The sequence below is a fragment of the Homalodisca vitripennis genome, chromosome 5 (genome assembly GCF_021130785.1).
Source record: "Homalodisca vitripennis isolate AUS2020 chromosome 5, UT_GWSS_2.1, whole genome shotgun sequence".
Classification (NCBI taxonomy): Eukaryota; Metazoa; Arthropoda; class Insecta; order Hemiptera; family Cicadellidae; genus Homalodisca; species Homalodisca vitripennis.
The window spans coordinates 96,397,239-96,415,414 of record NC_060211.1 but is presented as its reverse complement, the minus strand read 5'-3'; the positions used below and the strand labels follow the sequence as shown (position 1 = coordinate 96,415,414).

General features: G+C 34.9%; 1 long non-coding RNA gene across 1 annotated transcript in view; it reads left to right on the top strand.

Moving 5' to 3' along the window:
• Positions 1-18,176, top strand: part of LOC124362554 — a 257,948-nt gene that overhangs the window by 204,886 nt on the left and 34,886 nt on the right. The window contains exon 8 of the long non-coding RNA XR_006922476.1: positions 14,790-14,849. This is a non-coding gene — a long non-coding RNA (uncharacterized LOC124362554). The remainder of the gene's footprint in view (positions 1-14,789; positions 14,850-18,176) is intronic.

Sequence of the window (18,176 nt, the reverse complement as noted above, 5' to 3'; positions counted from 1 at the left end):
CCATTGACGATTAGTTAATTTATTGTAAAATTTGCGTTGGATACACGTAAACTAGAATAATGTAAGCTGTACTCAATCTATTTCGATAACATATATATATATATATATATATATATATATATATATATATATATATATATATATATATATATTAAGAAACTTGATCTTAATTAATTTTAGTGTAAAGTTAGTATTTATAGAACGTATGTACTCGGTACTTTTTCATTTTTATTTCCTATTCTTATTTTTATTTTCAGTGCTAAAAACCCCTTTGGTGCTTAAACTCGTCAGTATAGCATAAGAAACAAAAATAGTAGTATTTTCGAACCATAAGTTATATACGATAATTAATCATTGCAAATTTCCATAAAAGGTTTCCTTAGGCCTCATCTTTTTAAATAAATAAACACTACGGTCCTTTCTTGTGAAAAGTGAACATTTATAATCGATTACAAGTTTAAGTACGGTTTATTATATTCTAATAATAATAGTGTTTGAATTTATATTTATTACTCGTAATGGAAGAATATATATTTGTTATGTTTATAATACTTACTTATTAACAATCAAGAGTTTATCACTAAACAACTTATACCCATCTAAATCAAGAATCAAAAGATATTTTAAAATACTTTTTCATAACGTACCATTAATGTCAAAACAAATTGATTTGGAAAGGATTTATGTAGTGTAATTATATTTTTAATGAATTGGAAACATGAATATAATATTCAGTAATATATGATTGTTTTTTAATTTTTTAGAGCGGGCAGATTTTTAGCCTGCAATGTGTTATAGTCCTGTTGCATTTTAAAGGAATGGTAGAATGCGCCATTGTAAAATACTTTTACAGCTTTTATGTGTTCCTTTTTATGAACTTTTTCCTCAGTAAGTACTAACTAATATTTTTGTTAATGATTTGAGTGAAAATGAATGACTTAACACTGTTTTATGCTTCGCTTGATGAGAAACCCTGAGTGTTCCCCCCGCCAAAGTATTTTACTTTGTACGTCGGGAGTTCCAGCAAGCGTTTTAATCTACCTGAGGCGAAGCGAGTGTGCAGCGTCGAAACCTTAAACCCGATGAAGTAGTTGAAACCAAAGTTGAATCAGTTGAAGTTGGGGAATCGATCTGTGTTGTTTCTAGACAATTTGGCGGGCACAAGTTGAATCACAGATTCCAGTTGGTAACTCCCGGTTGATGTTACCTTTCTTCGCCAAGTGAACAGGAGATCATGCGACTAATGTAACAGTTCAGGGGTTGGATTTAAGTTACTAACCCTGCTTCGCTCCTTGTTCTCAAACTTGATGTGATGAGCAGGGCAAGCGCTTAAATATTAGTTTCTCAGCAAACTCTGCATATTATGTGCTCACCTGCAGGCCTAACCTACTTTCTTACGAACAAATATAAATTATAACTGGCTGTGCGTTAGCGAAGTCAAGGGTTTGAAAACTTTCACTTCTGTCTCCCTGTCTGTGTATGTCTCTGCTCGATATATCGAGAATGAACTAGTCTGTAGACTTGAAGTTTTGCGTGAACCTTCGTTTCTTTATAGGCTACGTTGATTCACTGTTGATGCATGTCTCTCCATGGGATTCGCCTGAGTGATTGTGAGCGGTTTTTCATTGATCTTATGGTTAACCATGATGGTCACGAGAAAATAACTGATAAAGAAATTGAGTACTATTAAATTCCTTAAACATAACTAAATTTTAAAATTGAAATCAATAATTTCAAAACTGTTACTAAAAAATAATTAGTTAATACTAGCGTAAAGAATAAATTATATATACTTTGAATATTTGAAATAAAAATAAACTGCATGGTGTGTAACTCAAGAATATTTATGGATAAATAGGACTTTTAATTGTACAATTTTGTAAGTTTAGTTTTTTAATTTTTAATTATTTTCAAAGGATTAGTTTAAAGAAGTTAATTGCCAAGTGTTAATTATTATTTTGGTTTCATTAAGAGATAACTGAAATATTTTTGAAATATCACTATCAAACCTCAATTGCACTACCTTAATTTAACTGCCATAAACCTCTTCGTAGCAACATTGAAACTAATAAAAATGTAGTATAGAACACAAAATGGTTGTTTTACAACAATATATTGCTTCTAAAATGTTATTTTCTAAAATCTTATGGTTTAATTGCGCCAAAACTTGTACGGCTAATAAGCAATTGTTTTCTTGGGAAATTTTTTTTTCTCTCCATTTCATGACAACCAACATTGTTGCTTAAACAACTCAAATTGGCGCTTGGCTCCTGAACTATTACGTGTCCATATTATAACGATGTGAATCACTAAATATAAGAAAATGAAACTTAAATTCTTTGACCGCCTAAGGCAAGGATATAATATGGACCATTAAATTGTTAAGTAAACAGTAAGATTTGATTCTAGCCTAGCGTCTGTGTCTATCGCGGTCGACAAGAAGCGAAGCGAGGAAGGAAGTAACTAGCAGTCGACGGATTGCGACTGTAACCGTGGAAAAGTGTTTTTATAACTTCCCTCCTGCTGACTGTTTCTACCCGGTTGCCGCAGCTTAATTATTATGAATGGTCCAAACACTACAACAAAGTGGCTTTTAGTGGAGTCGACGTTTCGCTAAAAGATTTTAAAATGAAACATTTGTTTCCACAGGCGCATTTTGCAAGTCAGAATTCCGCTGAACATTATCAAGTGAAGTAGCCTGTATGGCTGAAAGTGAACATTTTATAATGGTTCGATTTAACTTATACGTTTTACAAATTATCCCTGCAGCCTAGCTCTCGTTCCTAGAAGCATTTACCGTACCAGACTTGAAGGGAATACTTAGCCTTTGAACTTGATAGCCCCATTAATAGGACGATGTTCATTTTATTTACAGGTTGGCAGCATTACACTTTTTATTCTCCAGTAAATTTATTACACTATATGGTACTACTTCTTGAAAAAATCTATTATACCCTTACTTATACAATACTATAAACTTGCAAGGTCCAACATGTTTTTCAGAATTTGATACTGCGTTTACATACAGTATTTTACAACCATATTTTTACATATAAGGAATAATTTTCCACTATCTTGCATGACATAAAATATTTTTATAAAAGAATTCAAATAAAGCAATGGTTTGTTTTTGGCAAATTTTATGGTTAAATTATTATTTTTAATTTTTTCAAGTTGTAAATAATAAGTAATTGTAACTAATATAAGTTTACCAACTGACAATAAATATGTCAAAAATATAAAATAAATTTTAATATTTTAACAACTTACAACGTGTTCATTAATTAAATTCAATGTTACGTCCATATGAATCACTCGTGCAAGAGTATTACATAGTGTGGAGGTTTTGTGTTGTATATGAGAATATAGATTCGGCCAGTCTATATAAAATGGCCATTTAAGTTTTTAAAAGTGGGTGACTAAAAACATTTCAAAAACATATAAAACAGGATACCAATAGCTATAATATGAATTGCTTCGAATGGAATTCTTAAAAGCCGGCCAACTGTACTGACGGCAATTATAGTTATTGTATCACCATAAGAACAGCGTTAAACCTCATGCAAACCTCATTTTCGTCGTAGAATTAAAGGGTTGTATTTTGAAGATACGATTAATTAATAGGCATCCAAATAATTTTTGGGGGGTTCAATATTTGTATAGATTATACAAAAACTTGAAAATTTGTATTGCATTGAAATAACTTAGAAGTGTGGGTCTAAACATTTTAAAAACAGTGTTTAAAAATGAGACTCCCCCCTCAAAACGCCGCCAAGAAAAATAAGAGCGTATAAGTGCATGAGTTTTAACATTTTTCTTATTGGTACAAACTCAAGGTCGTTTTACAACATCCGGTTCTTAAACAATTAGTGTTAATACTGTTTCTTAGGGGGCCTCAAATGTGTGGTATTTTTATCATTGTTAATAGCGAATATACCTCTTTATATCATTCTTCGTTTCCTAAAGACCGTTAACATGATATTTAATGTTAATATATGCCTAAATTTTAGTGTGTCTCATTTTATTTGGCCATTCCTTTGTTTTAAGAATATATTTATTAATATTTAAAAAAGTAGTTTGTACCTATGATGGTTTTTATGTTATAATCGAACTCTTGAAAAACATTATCAACCCGTCTAGATGATAATAGGTATTTGACCATGATCTTCAAGTTTGATAAACGTAATAAAGAAAAGTTTCTTAACATTGAGAGATAGTTATTATTGTAACCTTCCTAGACCATACGACGTAATATATGTCCACAAGTACGAAATAATACCGATGTCTACACTTTTCTACCAGAAATTACGAATATTGAGAAAGGCGCAATTGAAAAATATACTATTAAAGTGGGTTGTTTACCTCAGTAAATAAAACAGATAAATATATTAACATTACTTCTTGTAACCACGAGTCTATGTAAAATCTCCCGAATAGAATAAAGTAAGTAACATCGTATTTATTTAAAATTGTGAACACTTTAACTTTAATGCTTGTTTAAAACCAAAACTCTGCACAATTTTCAAAGGAGCTTTTTTAAGCAGTAAACTTTTCCAATCTCGCTCAAACCAGTTTTACAAGTTGCTTACAGTAGGCTTGAAGCAATTCCGCTTGATTTGTGGAACCATAAATATGAAGTTTTTCCATTTAATGTCACATCGTGTTTGTTTAATATTAACTGTAAACTCAGGTACGTAGGTAATGATGGTACATTCAGTATTTCGTAAAATGTGCCGGAGAGATTTAACATTCAATATCCTCTAATTTGTATTGATCCACTCAGATACTTGCTCAAGGTAGTTTTGTAAGAAACGATACTTCAGCAGTGTTATATACAAGGAATAGCCGGCCGCCACTAAAGTCAGCCAGGATTTGTCGATCGCACGACCCACCACGCCGCCTCCAGGGACCCTGTATCATTCTCACCCTATCAACTTTTTCATTTCATATCCCCTAATAGTGCAATGCAATACACTTCCATAATGGACTTCCCGACCCCATCTTCACCCCGCCAACATCCATTTTCAAGGCGCTGTTTATCTAACTATATTTCGTGTAATTACACGCTTAGCGATAATGAGTGCTGCTTTCGTAATCGGTTCGCTATTCCACTAAGATTAATAGGAAACTAAACTTGCGTAGCAAAAATTAGCACTTTAAGCATACTGTGCCAACAAGAACATATTTTAGCTTTGTTTAGCAATAAACATCATCATACTGTACGAGTACTAATCTACAATTTAAATCTCTATTCCTATATATTTGTAAGAGAATGTCCTTGTTAAAAGTTATAAAATGTAGTTCACCTGGCTGATAAATATATTCTGATTTAATCAAAGCCAGCGCATACTGCGTAGTGTACGTTTGTTATATTGGTTCAGCCAATTTAAACACTATAAATATTCAGTTAGCTGTGTATACAGCCGCGTCAAGTACAATGAATATTTTCACAGATTTTACACTTCAGTCTTCATGTAACCCCCGAAGACAATTCACTGATTACCTGTCTTTAAAAATTACTAGTTAATTTATTCATTAGCCAATCAGCAAGAGTAATTTTTCTAAACCGTCCACTACACGGATGATCTGTTTGTAACAATCGCTTTCCAGTTTAGGCATTAACTAAGCAACCAGCCAAATTTTAAACCAATCAGTTCACACAGCTCATGTTTGTTCATTCGCCTTCCCGTTAACTCGTTAGCCAACTTTCAAGAGCAAATTCTCTAAACCACAGTGAGCTGAGATAACCTCTTACATAACCAAGCCTCTAAACCATCCTAAGCAATGATATTCCTTATCACCACTGTCATAGCGTTTTTTATGGACTTTATAGAATTTATGTTTTCTTGTTAGGAAAATGGATACGAAATCATAGATCAATAATTAGAATTCGAAGTATATTCGCAGCCTCTCACTCCTTAATTCGATGAAGTCTCGTATTAACATTACACCTAGTCTCGGTTAACTTTCTATCAAACTATATTGAATAGGTATATCGCTAATTCATGTTTCCATTATGTGGTATTCGTGCAGTGACGAATTAAACAGATCCGTGAATCCTACGTCGTGGAAAGTATCCGATTATGAGGGGTATGCAAGTTAGTGTTACCAGGCCTACTTGAAAAATAATATAGTGTCAATATATGTTAGTGATTTTTTAAACATCGTAGGTGTTTACACTTATAGTGAAATCGCATGTATAAGATCAACGTATTACACAAAGACAATCTTAAATAGTTTATTATTTGCTAATTTAGACATCTGATTTTTCAAATAATGTGTTTTTCGTAAAAAAAAACATTCCTGAATAGTATATTTAAAGGCACAAAATGGCGGCTTACACTTTTATGAGAATACAAATAAATAAACTTGATTTATACAACCACTTACAGGAAATTCCAATATACGCCTATTTCTTTTGAAGGAGAATAAAAAGTTTAAGATTTAACCATTGTTTTATTTTAGTTTACAGCATTGTACTATGGGAAATTTCGAAGAGAGAATTCCCTAAAAGGAAACATTTTAGTATTGGCGGCGAGAGGTCGGAAATTTATTTAGTGTAGCGGGAGGGTAGGAGAGGTTCGATGCGGAACACGAGTCTATTAATTACCGGTCTTATCGAGTCTGGTCGCGGTACGGAGTTGAGTTCACCTGCCGCTCCACCTTCATTCAACCCGGTCCTGCACACCCCCGTCCTCACAGCTTGTACTTACCGATACGGGTTACTGCTGACTATCACCGCTAACCACCCTGTCGAGTACCGAGTTTAGTTAACCTGCCGCTCCACCTTAATCCAACCCGGTCGTTCTCACTCCCGTCCTCACAGCTTGTGCTTACCGATACGGGTCACTGCTAAATATCACCGCTAACCACCCTGCCGAGTACCGAGTTTAGTTAACCTGCCGCTCCACCTTAATCCAACCCGGTCGTTCTCACTTCCGTCCTCACAGCTTGTACTTACCGATACGGGTTACTGCTGACTATCACCGCTAACCACCCTGCCGAGTACCGAGTTTAGTTAACCTGCCGCTCCACCTTCCTCCAACCCGGTCGTTCTCACTCCCGTCCTCACAGCTTGTGCTTACCGATACGGGTCACTGCTAAATATCACCGCTAACCACCCTGCCGAGTACCGAGTTTAGTTAACCTGCCGCTCCACCTTAATCCAACCCGGTCGTTCTCACTCCCGTCCTCACAGCTTGTGCTTACCGATACGGGTCACTGCTAAATATCACCGCTAACCACCCTGCCGAGTACCGAGTTTAGTTAACCTGCCGCTCCACCTTAATCCAACCCGGTCGTTCTCACTCCCGTCCTCACAGCTTGTGCTTACCGATACGGGTCACTGCTAAATATCACCGCTAACCACCCTGCCGAGTACCGAGTTTAGTTAACCTGCCGCTCCACCTTAATCCAACCCGGTCGTTCTCACTCCCGTCCTCACAGCTTGTGCTTACCGATACGGGTCACTGCTAAATATCACCGCTAACCACCCTGCCGAGTACCGAGTTTAGTTAACCTGCCGCTCCACCTTAATCCAACCCGGTCGTTCTCACTTCCGTCCTCACAGCTTGTACTTACCGATACGGGTTACTGCTGACTATCACCGCTAACCACCCTGCCGAGTACCGAGTTTAGTTAACCTGCCGCTCCACCTTCCTCCAACCCGGTCGTTCTCACTCCCGTCCTCACAGCTTGTGCTTACCGATACGGGTTACTGCTGACTATCACCGCTAACCACCCTGCCGAGTACCGAGTTTAGTTAACCTGCCGCTCCACCTTCCTCCAACCCGGTCGTTCTCACTCCCGTCCTCACAGCTTGTACTTACCGATACGGGTCCCTGCTGAATATCACCGCTTACCACCCTGCCGAGTACCGAGTTTAGTTAACCTGCCGCTCCACCTTCCTCCAACCCGGTCGTTCTCACTTCCGTCCTCACAGCTTGTACTTACCGATACGGGTCCCTGCTGAATATCACCGCTCACCACCCTGCCGAGTACCGAGTTTAGTTAACCTGCCGCTCCACCTTCCTCCAACCCGGTCGTTCTCACTCCCGTCCTCACAGCTTGTACTTACCGATACGGGTCCCTGTTGAATATCACCGCTAACCACCCTGCCGAGTACCGAGTTTAGTTAACCTGCCGCTCCACCTTCCTCCAACCCGGTCGTTCTCACTCCCGTCCTCACAGCTTGTACTTACCGATACGGGTCCCTGCTGAATATCACCGCTTACCACCCTGCCGAGTACCGAGTTTAGTTAACCTGCCGCTCCACCTTCCTCCAACCCGGTCGTTCTCACTCCCGTCCTAACAGCTTGTACTTACCGATACGGGTCCCTGCTGAATATCACCGCTAACCACCCTGCCGAGTACCGAGTTTAGTTAACCTGCCGCTCCACCTTCCTCCAACCCGGTCGTTCTCACCCCCGTCCTCACAGCTTGTACTTACCGATACGGGTTACTGCTGACTATCACCGCTAAGCCACCCTGCCGAGTACCGAGTTTAGTTCACCTGCCACTGCACCCACTGTGGACTGTCTCACTTACTGTTGGCTCTTTTCAATTTCTCACCATGTTATATATAGCCTGGTTTTCCCAGAGCCCGTGTCTTATCATAATACGATGATAATATTACGAGTAGAGCTTTTGATTTTGAATACGGTGATTTCGGTAAACGGCTTATGGCCCAGATGCACAGTATTCGAGATTTTTTAGTATAAATTTGTAATACATACATCAGAAACATGTGAAAAGCATATTCATAAAATATTTCAGTCTAAAACTCTGCTAAAGAATGTTTAAACCTAACCAAATAATAATCAAAACACGCATTAAAATATAGAAGTATATAACACATCTATATAAAAGTATGAATTCTATACACAAAATAGTTATGAGTCTGATATATCACTAAAAATAAATCTTTACTACTTATCATAAATCAGTTTAAATGACCTGATATAATATATTAACAACAAATTGTATTTTAGGAAAAGGATTCCAGAGTTTGCTAGCCCCCGCTTTACCCTGCCTTTCACATACAATCACTCTATCCGTCAATCCGCAGCTACACTAATTTGCGCTGACGATCAAAGACACGATCAACGTTTTAAGTTCTCTTCTGTTTCGGAGACCAGGCTGTACAGCGTCAAATTGAGTTCAGAAACAATCACGGCGATGTGCAAAACTCTTTAAATAAATTGAACTTTGGCTTCGACGTCGTCGTTCAGCTTATGCGTATTTGTTTTGCGGGGCTTCTCTTCTTCTTTGTTTACTCTCTTACAGTATTGACTTTTCCCAGAACGCCTCATATTTTTTTCTTTAGATAGTTTATGGACTTCTTATAGCTATTAAATCTACTCAAATTGTTATCCATGTTGCAATCGTTTTACTGTGCATAATTAAGTGTCTACAAGGGAATTTATGTAATATAATTTAATAGTTGTGTAGTAATTAATTGTAAAAGAATAAATTTTGACTTTATTAGTGAGAACTGAATTTATTTCGAATTATTTTTCCGGTTAATTGGATATTTATGTGAAGTTACTACTGCTCTGTACATGCTTGATCTTATAAATGAGTATGTAATCTGATCAGTTAACTTTAAAGTACGTTTTTAAATTCACATTATTTAGCAATATACGAACAAGGTAAGAGTACAACACCACGTCTCGCATTACAGGCTTCGCTGACGATGTATACAAAATTCTAAACTCTTAAGCTACGTATGTTAAAATGTTATATGGTTATACCAGATTTCTTTTCAAAACGATTTATTGTACGATTTTCTCTTTGCCATCACGGATATAATGGGTGATTCAAAAAGAGCGCCGGTTTTGAAAAGACCGGTAAATTTTATTTTATCAGTTGGCAACAATGTTTGACCTTGATTCTATTTCTGACTACATTCCGATTGTTGACGCAGCTGATATTTCTCTCATTAGTTCATTAGTGCATTCTGTGTCTAACCATGGAGAAGTTTACTTGTGCGCAACAAGTGTTAATAATAGTGAAAACGTTTTATCAGAGTGGAGAGAGTTATGCGGCTACTGTTAGGCGACTTCGCGGTACACTAGGACGTAATGAAGCACCGAATGAATCAACAGTTCACAGACTCATGAAAAAGTTTCAAGAGACGGGTTCAACAGTCGACCTCAAAAGCTCTGGACGTCGTCGTTGTGCCCGAACTGAACAGAACATTGAGGTTGTTCGTGACAGTGTGGCTGTTAGCCCAGCGAAATCAATACGTCGCCGTTCTCAACAATTGGTTTAAGATGTTCTTCTATACGGAGAATTCTTCGGTACGATCTCAAATATCACCCCTATAAAATTCAGCTGACGCAACAATTGAAAGTGGCAGATCACCAGAAGAGACGACAGTTTGTTGATTGGGTATTGAGAAATTTGCAGGAGGAAGAAAAATTCGCAATGAATATCATCCTCAGTGATGAAGCGCACTTCCTATTGAATGGATTTGTTAATAAACAGAACTGCCATATCTGTTGTTCAGAAAACCCTCGCATGATTAACGAAAGGGAAATGTATCCACGAGTGACAGATTGGTGCGGCTTTTGGTCGGGCGGCGTCATCGGCCCTTATTTTTTTGAAGATCAGGAAGGGCAAGCTGTGACAGTGAATGGAGACCGATACCGTACGATGATTAGGAAGTTTTTGTGGCCTCATTTGGATAACATAGACATTGACTAGTTGTGGTTTCAGCAGGATGGTGCCACGCTGCCCGTGAAACAATCGTGTTGCTCCGTGACCGCTTTCAGGATCGCGTCATTTCTCGTAATTCCGACCATCAATGGCCACCAAGGTCGTGTGACTTAACACCTTGTGACTTTCATCTTTGGGGTTATCTAAAGTCATTAGCTTATTCCAATAAACACCGAACCATCAATGAGTTTAAGGAGAAAATTCGACGGGTTTTCGGCCAAATTGAAGTGGAAACTTGTCATGCAGTCATGGCTAATTTCATGGACAGAGTTGTTGCGTGCCAGCGTAGCAGAGGAGACACATACATGACATTATTTTTCATATATGAAATCGGAAGTTTAGATGAACATACTTATGTATTTAATTTCAGATTTTCATTAAAATAAATCTCTTAATTTGATATATCAAAACCGGCGCTCTTTTTGAATCACCCACATAAGATCATGGTAAAATTGTTCACTAACGCTCAACCAAATCGTACGGAATTACCTGCACCATCAACGAACTCGGTGTTGTGTATAATAGAAATGAAGCTTCTTACAATATTTAAAATATAAGGTCAGTTCGCTCTCGGTATATCACGCGGACAGCAAGAAAGATTGGTAGAAAAACGTACATAAGAGAAATTTGTTCACTAACGCTCAACCAAATCGTACGGAATTACCTGCACCATCAACGAACTCGGTGTTGTGTATAATAGAAATGAAGCTTCTTACAATATTTAAAATATAAGGTCAGTTCGCTCTCGGTATATCACGCGGACAGCAAGAAAGATTGGTAGAAAAACGTACATAAGAGAAATTTGTTCACCTATTTGAGTTATAGGCTCCAACCATAACTTTTCAATAATAATTTATGCAGTTTTTCAAACTCAATTAAGGTTCAGTAAAGACAACGAGGAAAACTAACATTTTCCACCAATACGTATTTAAATAATAATACGTGTCGTTACCGAATGATTAAAAAAGTAATGTAATGATTAAACGTACATTTATGCATCATCGTGTACATACACTGATAATACACATTTTTTCAAAATTTGGTGTTGTTTATTTATTTCCTTTTTTTTTAAAGCGAACATAAAACTCAAAAGCATTGGTCAATAAATAAGGTAATATACTATTTCTGACACAACCTATAATCATGGATTATTTCAGATTCTATATAACCATATATATATAACCATACAAGAACCAACACGTGTGTATATATATATATATATATATATATATATATATATATATATATATATATATATATAAAAGTGAGAAGAAAATTTACAGCAGCCAACCTAGTATCAGAGCACTGACATGAAACTATTGCTTTTTTACAGGTACACGTAATGTCTTAGGGCATCGTCCAAGCTCTGTGAGTAGCACGCAACAACAAAGGCAGGAAAGTAATGTGTGTTGGTGGGGAAAGGCTCTCAAAGAAAATGGAAGTGTTGATAATGGAAGAAGCAAGTCTGGCTGGATTGCATTATGCTATTAGGGGATATGAAATGAAAAAGTTGATAGAGTGTAGATGATACAGGGCAGCTAGAGACTTTGGACACTCTGTTTAGTTTAGATTGTAACAGAGTGTGCTAAAAGAGAACTGCTTCGTAACACGGCCTTTTTAAAATGATACTTATTAATCAAATTGTACAAGCAATAACATTCTAGGAATCGTTTAGTGACTAAATGTCTAGAAATGTAGGTTTTGTTAAATCTGGTGGTTTGTAGGTTTTTTACCATTTTAAATGGAAAATAGTTCAATAGCCAGGAAAAACATTGAGTTTGTGACTAACTTAATCGCGTTATTAGTTATTACAGCTATTAATAATTACAAAATATTTTTTAATTAATATACTATTCTTAAGTAGAGTCATAATCCATTTGTTACAATTTGTTTATTAGAAATTAGAAATTCCAATCGTATTCCTTTAGCGTTTGGTTCCGTAGTAATATGTTTGAATTTAGTTTATGATGTTAACGCAACAATCCTGACAACTTACATCCTTATTTTCATCCATGGAAAGTTTACAAAAGTTAAGTATTATGACTTGGAATAAAGACGGAAGAAACTACGGAAATGTCCTCGATCGTTAATTAAATTTTTGAAACCCCATTTTGCAATGTGTCATCGATACTGACGGGATATGACAATTACATTTACACAACGTACTTCCTTCAACTACTCGTACTTCAAATACTTCTATAAGCTTATGTTACCATTTATTTCTTGGCCTGGATGTATTTCCATTATCGCTTATAACCTACATTGATAATCTTAATTTATTTCGGGTGTAATGCACAGTTTACAATTTATTTTAATAAGCATAACCCTATATTGACATTAATGAGGAATAATTGGATTTTAATGGTTTTCTTTCATCGTTTATTTCATATGCGCCTACGACAGGATTCAAATAAGAAATAAATATCGATCGTGATCAGTAACTATCAACTCTTCTTTACTACATCTTTTACTGCCCTCTCTGTAGTTACGATGTCAGTCGTGAATCGTGATTGGTGATTAGGCTTAGCGTTCACATCTAGCAGATCGTTAGACGATCGTTTGGCTGCCGCTTGATCGTTTATTTATACCCAGGTGTTTAGTTTCTGATTAACCTTTCTTCACCCTCTCTCGTTTTTCTAACCATTCTTATACAAATCGGAATTATATTTACTCAGCTATGGTTTGAAATAAAAGTACCGTAATGTTTATTTAGATCCTAATTTATCTAATGCGTGTCTGGGTTTTAATTAACATTTTCCCAACAAGTCATAAATACAGATTACCGAGGTAATGAACTGTGTATGAAGTTTAATGCTCGATACAACTGGTTAGAACAACTCTGTTAAGTTCAGCCGGTATGACCTATCGCATATAATAAACTGTCTGGGGACAGGTTGACCTTCCGGTAATATTGCTATATTATTACATTGTATTTGTAACTTGACTACGTCTCATTTTATATTGCATTATGGCGCTTTGTTTGGACTTTCTCGTTTGGCTTACCTAATTAATGTAATATCAGCTTCGTATTTTATTACTATTATAGTTTGTTGAGTATACATGAGTACATAAATTTTTTAAAGGTTAAATTTTACAATTTTTTGTAATGTATTATGTGTAACATTGTTTTTATTTTAATATTCTCATATTTTGCGATTAGAAAACCTTAAGTAGGCCTACTGTAGCGAATAAAAAGATTCATTCATTCACATTGGTTAAATTAAGTATCTAATTTCAATGCTACTATTATTAATCTGTTTCATACTTGTTTTTATTCGCCCTTTTATGTAAACAAGTAAGTTAAAAATCTGGCTGTATAAAGCTTATATTTTTTTAATTACATAACGAAACGTAATTCATAAATAATGAACCATGGTTTTAGCAGCTTATAAATAAGAACTATAAGCAGCTTTCTTGTAGGCACTAAGAGTTATTCATATAATTTTACATTTTACTTACGGGTTGCAAATAAGATATCTTCCATGAATAGTCAGTAGACATTTCAGAAATTTAAAATGCAACATTTATAATTAAATTTTTTGTTTAAAAAACTAATTTAAATTAGTAGTAAACAAATTACAAGCAATTTTACACATTCATGATGCAGTGACGTCCGGTGTAGACAACTGTATTTAGTTCATATTTCAAGAATGCGTAAATAGAGCAACATAAGTTACGTACATGTAATAAAATTGACATCAATGTCTTTGTTATGGAATTGTGCTTTGTATTCTCATGCAACTTTGACTAGTTTAGTAGTTTCATGTCCTGTCTGTGTAAAAATGTGTTTTTATTGGAAACTCACAGTACATGAAACACAAAACCTTCCAAGTTTGATAATAATTTGTTTACAATTTTACACTGATTAATATGTTACTTTCACAAATTATAATGCATCATTTCTTTTAAAAGATTTGTTTGTGATGATAAAAGTAATGTAGCAAAGAATGCGAATTTAAGTTGTTGTTTACTGTGAATTTTTTGTGTGAAATGTGACATTATCTCCAGTTAAGCAAGTATACATTTCATGTTATGTGTATTCGTTCTTACATTATTTTTGTATGTTTCAGATGTAAACTGTGAAGAGAATTACACTCGCACTTGGTCCTCTCTCTCTTTGTCATTATAAAGTGAGTTAAATACATTACATTAGTTTTTAGTGTGTATTTTATACAAAACAAACGTACTTCAATAGTTAATTCGAAACATCTCACATTTTAAGTTTATTGAAGAGATCGCAAAGAGAATACATTTTATAAACTGTTACAAATCCGCATACCTGTATCTCAAGTCCCGACATGACTCCACTGTTTACTCTACTACATACATTCTTTACTGCTGTTCTTTTTTAAGTTTCATTGTATGATGTAAACAGATGTTAAGTCTATTACTCTTTTACATCACAATTTAATGTCCTCCTATTTGATAGCAAAAGAATTTGTAAATAAATTATGATGATCTGCTAGAGAAATATTTGGTAATACTAAATTATTACAACAAATCCCTTTTCTAGTTTCCTCACCTGTAATCAGTTCTTGCTATTGTATTTTCATGTAAACTTTGTTAACTTCTTACTACGCAAGACCTAATAACAAATACAATTAACCGGGAATGAACTTCGCTATACTTAAAAATGTTTGGGCTCATAAAAATCTTGATTTGGAAAACTATAAAACTAATAGAAATAATCAACTTCTCAGCTCATATTTTCTGTCGTTCTCACTTAAATAGAATCCTTGGTTATACTTCTGCCCTTTACTCCTCACACGGAATTGTGCTTATGTGCAGGAATTTATTGAAAATCGCTTCTGTTTTTAACCTTGGTTAATGTAAAAAGTTGTATTGTACATCTTGACATCACTGTTGAAAGCACATCCAGATCTAGCACACCGAGGAGGAATGGATTGCAAAGTTGGAGAACCCCTTTTGTAATTACTAGTAATATAAACTTACATTATGGAAAACTAATTATTGATGGAAAGGTTCTTGTTCCTGCAACAGTTGAAAACATACATCCGTTGAGTTTTAAACTTGTTCCTTTCAGTAAGAGTTTAGTCCAGTAACTCGTAAATGTGAAGGTGGTAATAGTAAGCTCCATTTTCAAATACTATATACAAAGGTTTAAACTACAAAGCGTTGCTAATAGCTAGTTATCTATACTATAATTCCATTACCCAAACGCAACATGGAGTACACTGAAATAGTATCGAGTTGTTTTCACCAATATTTCTTAGTTTTCATGTAGTTGGGTGTAAAAACTGGATGTATAGTATAACATATAGAAATATTTTAAGTGCTTATTGAAGACTTTATATGCTGATTTTAAGGTTAATTTGTATTTGATTGCTAGTTAATTTATAATATAACAGTAACTAAATACTTCTTATATTAAACTTCTTATAAACTGTGTTCAAATGAAAATATGATACTAAACAAATTTTCTCCTCCCCACTTTTATTTACCGATTATAATTTCCTTTTTATATAACAGATATAATGTCGTTTTTTTATAAAATGTAATCATTATTATTATTGTGTAAATAAAATATGCGTAAGTTATTTATCGAATTTCTCACGTAAATATTAAAATAAAACAACGAGCAGTTATAATTAGAATGAAATGTCAACTCAAAACTCATATGAGATTTAAAGAGATATACAAGGACAATACATATTTAAACAGTTGAGTTGAATTAAATATATGAATGAACATATAACTTTACAGTGCCTTTTTTAATTTATTCTACGTTAGGATGGTTTTGTATCCAGTAAATAAGGCAAGGAATTCACCCCGTTCTATCAATGTGTGATCTCTTAAAATAAACTTCTACATGTATTACACCTTACAATTTAAACTCATCTAAATTGTCACAGAGTTAACATATTAAATTATCAATAATATAATTTACATTATAGTTAATTTTAAATACAAACATTTTTGCTTAATTTTTTAGTTAATTTCCGTCTGACTTATTTAAAAATCTAAATGCATACACTGATATTCCTATTAAACTAGAATTTAAAGTTTGTTCACTCTTTTAGTAGCAAAGAGACAGTGTGAAACAATAAAGATGCCACGATAAGAAGAGAATCAAATTATTTTAAACTCATCTACCGCCTAGCTGCTTTGTCATTGGTTTACACATAACTTTGAAAACAAATTGTTAGCTCAAAGATTAAAAACTGCAGTAGATGCTGGAGCTTTTATTGTAAAACATAAAACCTCTTTTGTTTCCCAGTTCCGTAAATCGATGAAACCCACAATATCTGAACAGAGGAGGGTATGAAAGGCAGAAGTGTTGTTATTTTGCCGATCTCTCAGTTTCGCCGATACACCGCCTTGACTTAATGAACCATTGTTACTCCCTAAACTTGGCTTGTCAGCTTCTTGTAATTAAAGTTCACCGCTTGGTGCAAGACTCCTTATCGCCTCTTGCTGTTCCCCCTCCCCCTTCCCCACCTAGCCGCCACGTTATCGGCGAAATTCATCGTTTTACTGAACAGTTAATATTACAGAGCCAAAGAAAACTTTTACATCTTTTTCCATAATTATTGTACAGCTTTTCCAAAATATTAGTTACCATACATTAGGCTAATAAAACCAAAACGAAATACAGTACTAATATGACCATTAGAGAGATTACATATGATTTTGGACACTTAATACCTCTAAAATATGTTAAAGATGGACGCCTTTTTCATCGATGTCACGATTTATTACGTACGATCAAAATTGTTTGTCAAATCTACTTTTATTTTATATCTCAATATTTAGAAAAGAGGTCCAAGCATTGAAGAAGCAGTTTTTATATGCCCATATATGTGTAGGATACTAAAAGATTCCTCGTGGATTTCACGATGTAACTCTCAGCTTTGTCTAGAAGTTAAGCCCTGTACTAGATTACATCTTTCTTAATCGGTTCTTAAAGCTACAGTATGTGAATTTTTTGACAGGGTAACATAACGTGTCACGTAGCAGCTATTGCTGAAGTTATGTACAAAATTTCAAACATACAGCTCTTTTTGATCTCAAAATATCCTGTGGATAAACTGATAACCATATCAGAGATATTGCCAGATTCATGAACTACAGGTTTCACTGGCACCCAGCCAAGTTCAACGGAAGGACATAATGAAACTCCGTATACCCCACGTAGAATGAAGTACCATTCAAAATTTCAAGTTCATAAGTCTAATTCGTTCTTATGCTCTTCTACGGATGTGTCTTCTACGGACAGTCAGAAAAAAGTTACCAGCGTTCTGAGTTGTAGCAAAATCTTAACAACTTCATATTTACAGCTTTACTCATTCTGATTTTACATATCCTGTACTTAACTTGAGTTAAATTCTACAGACAAATATGCACCATTATCGAACTCGATCTCACTAATGTAGGAATGAAGATACATAAAATATATCTAACGTATTATTCAAATCATCTTCTAGATATTTCCCTCC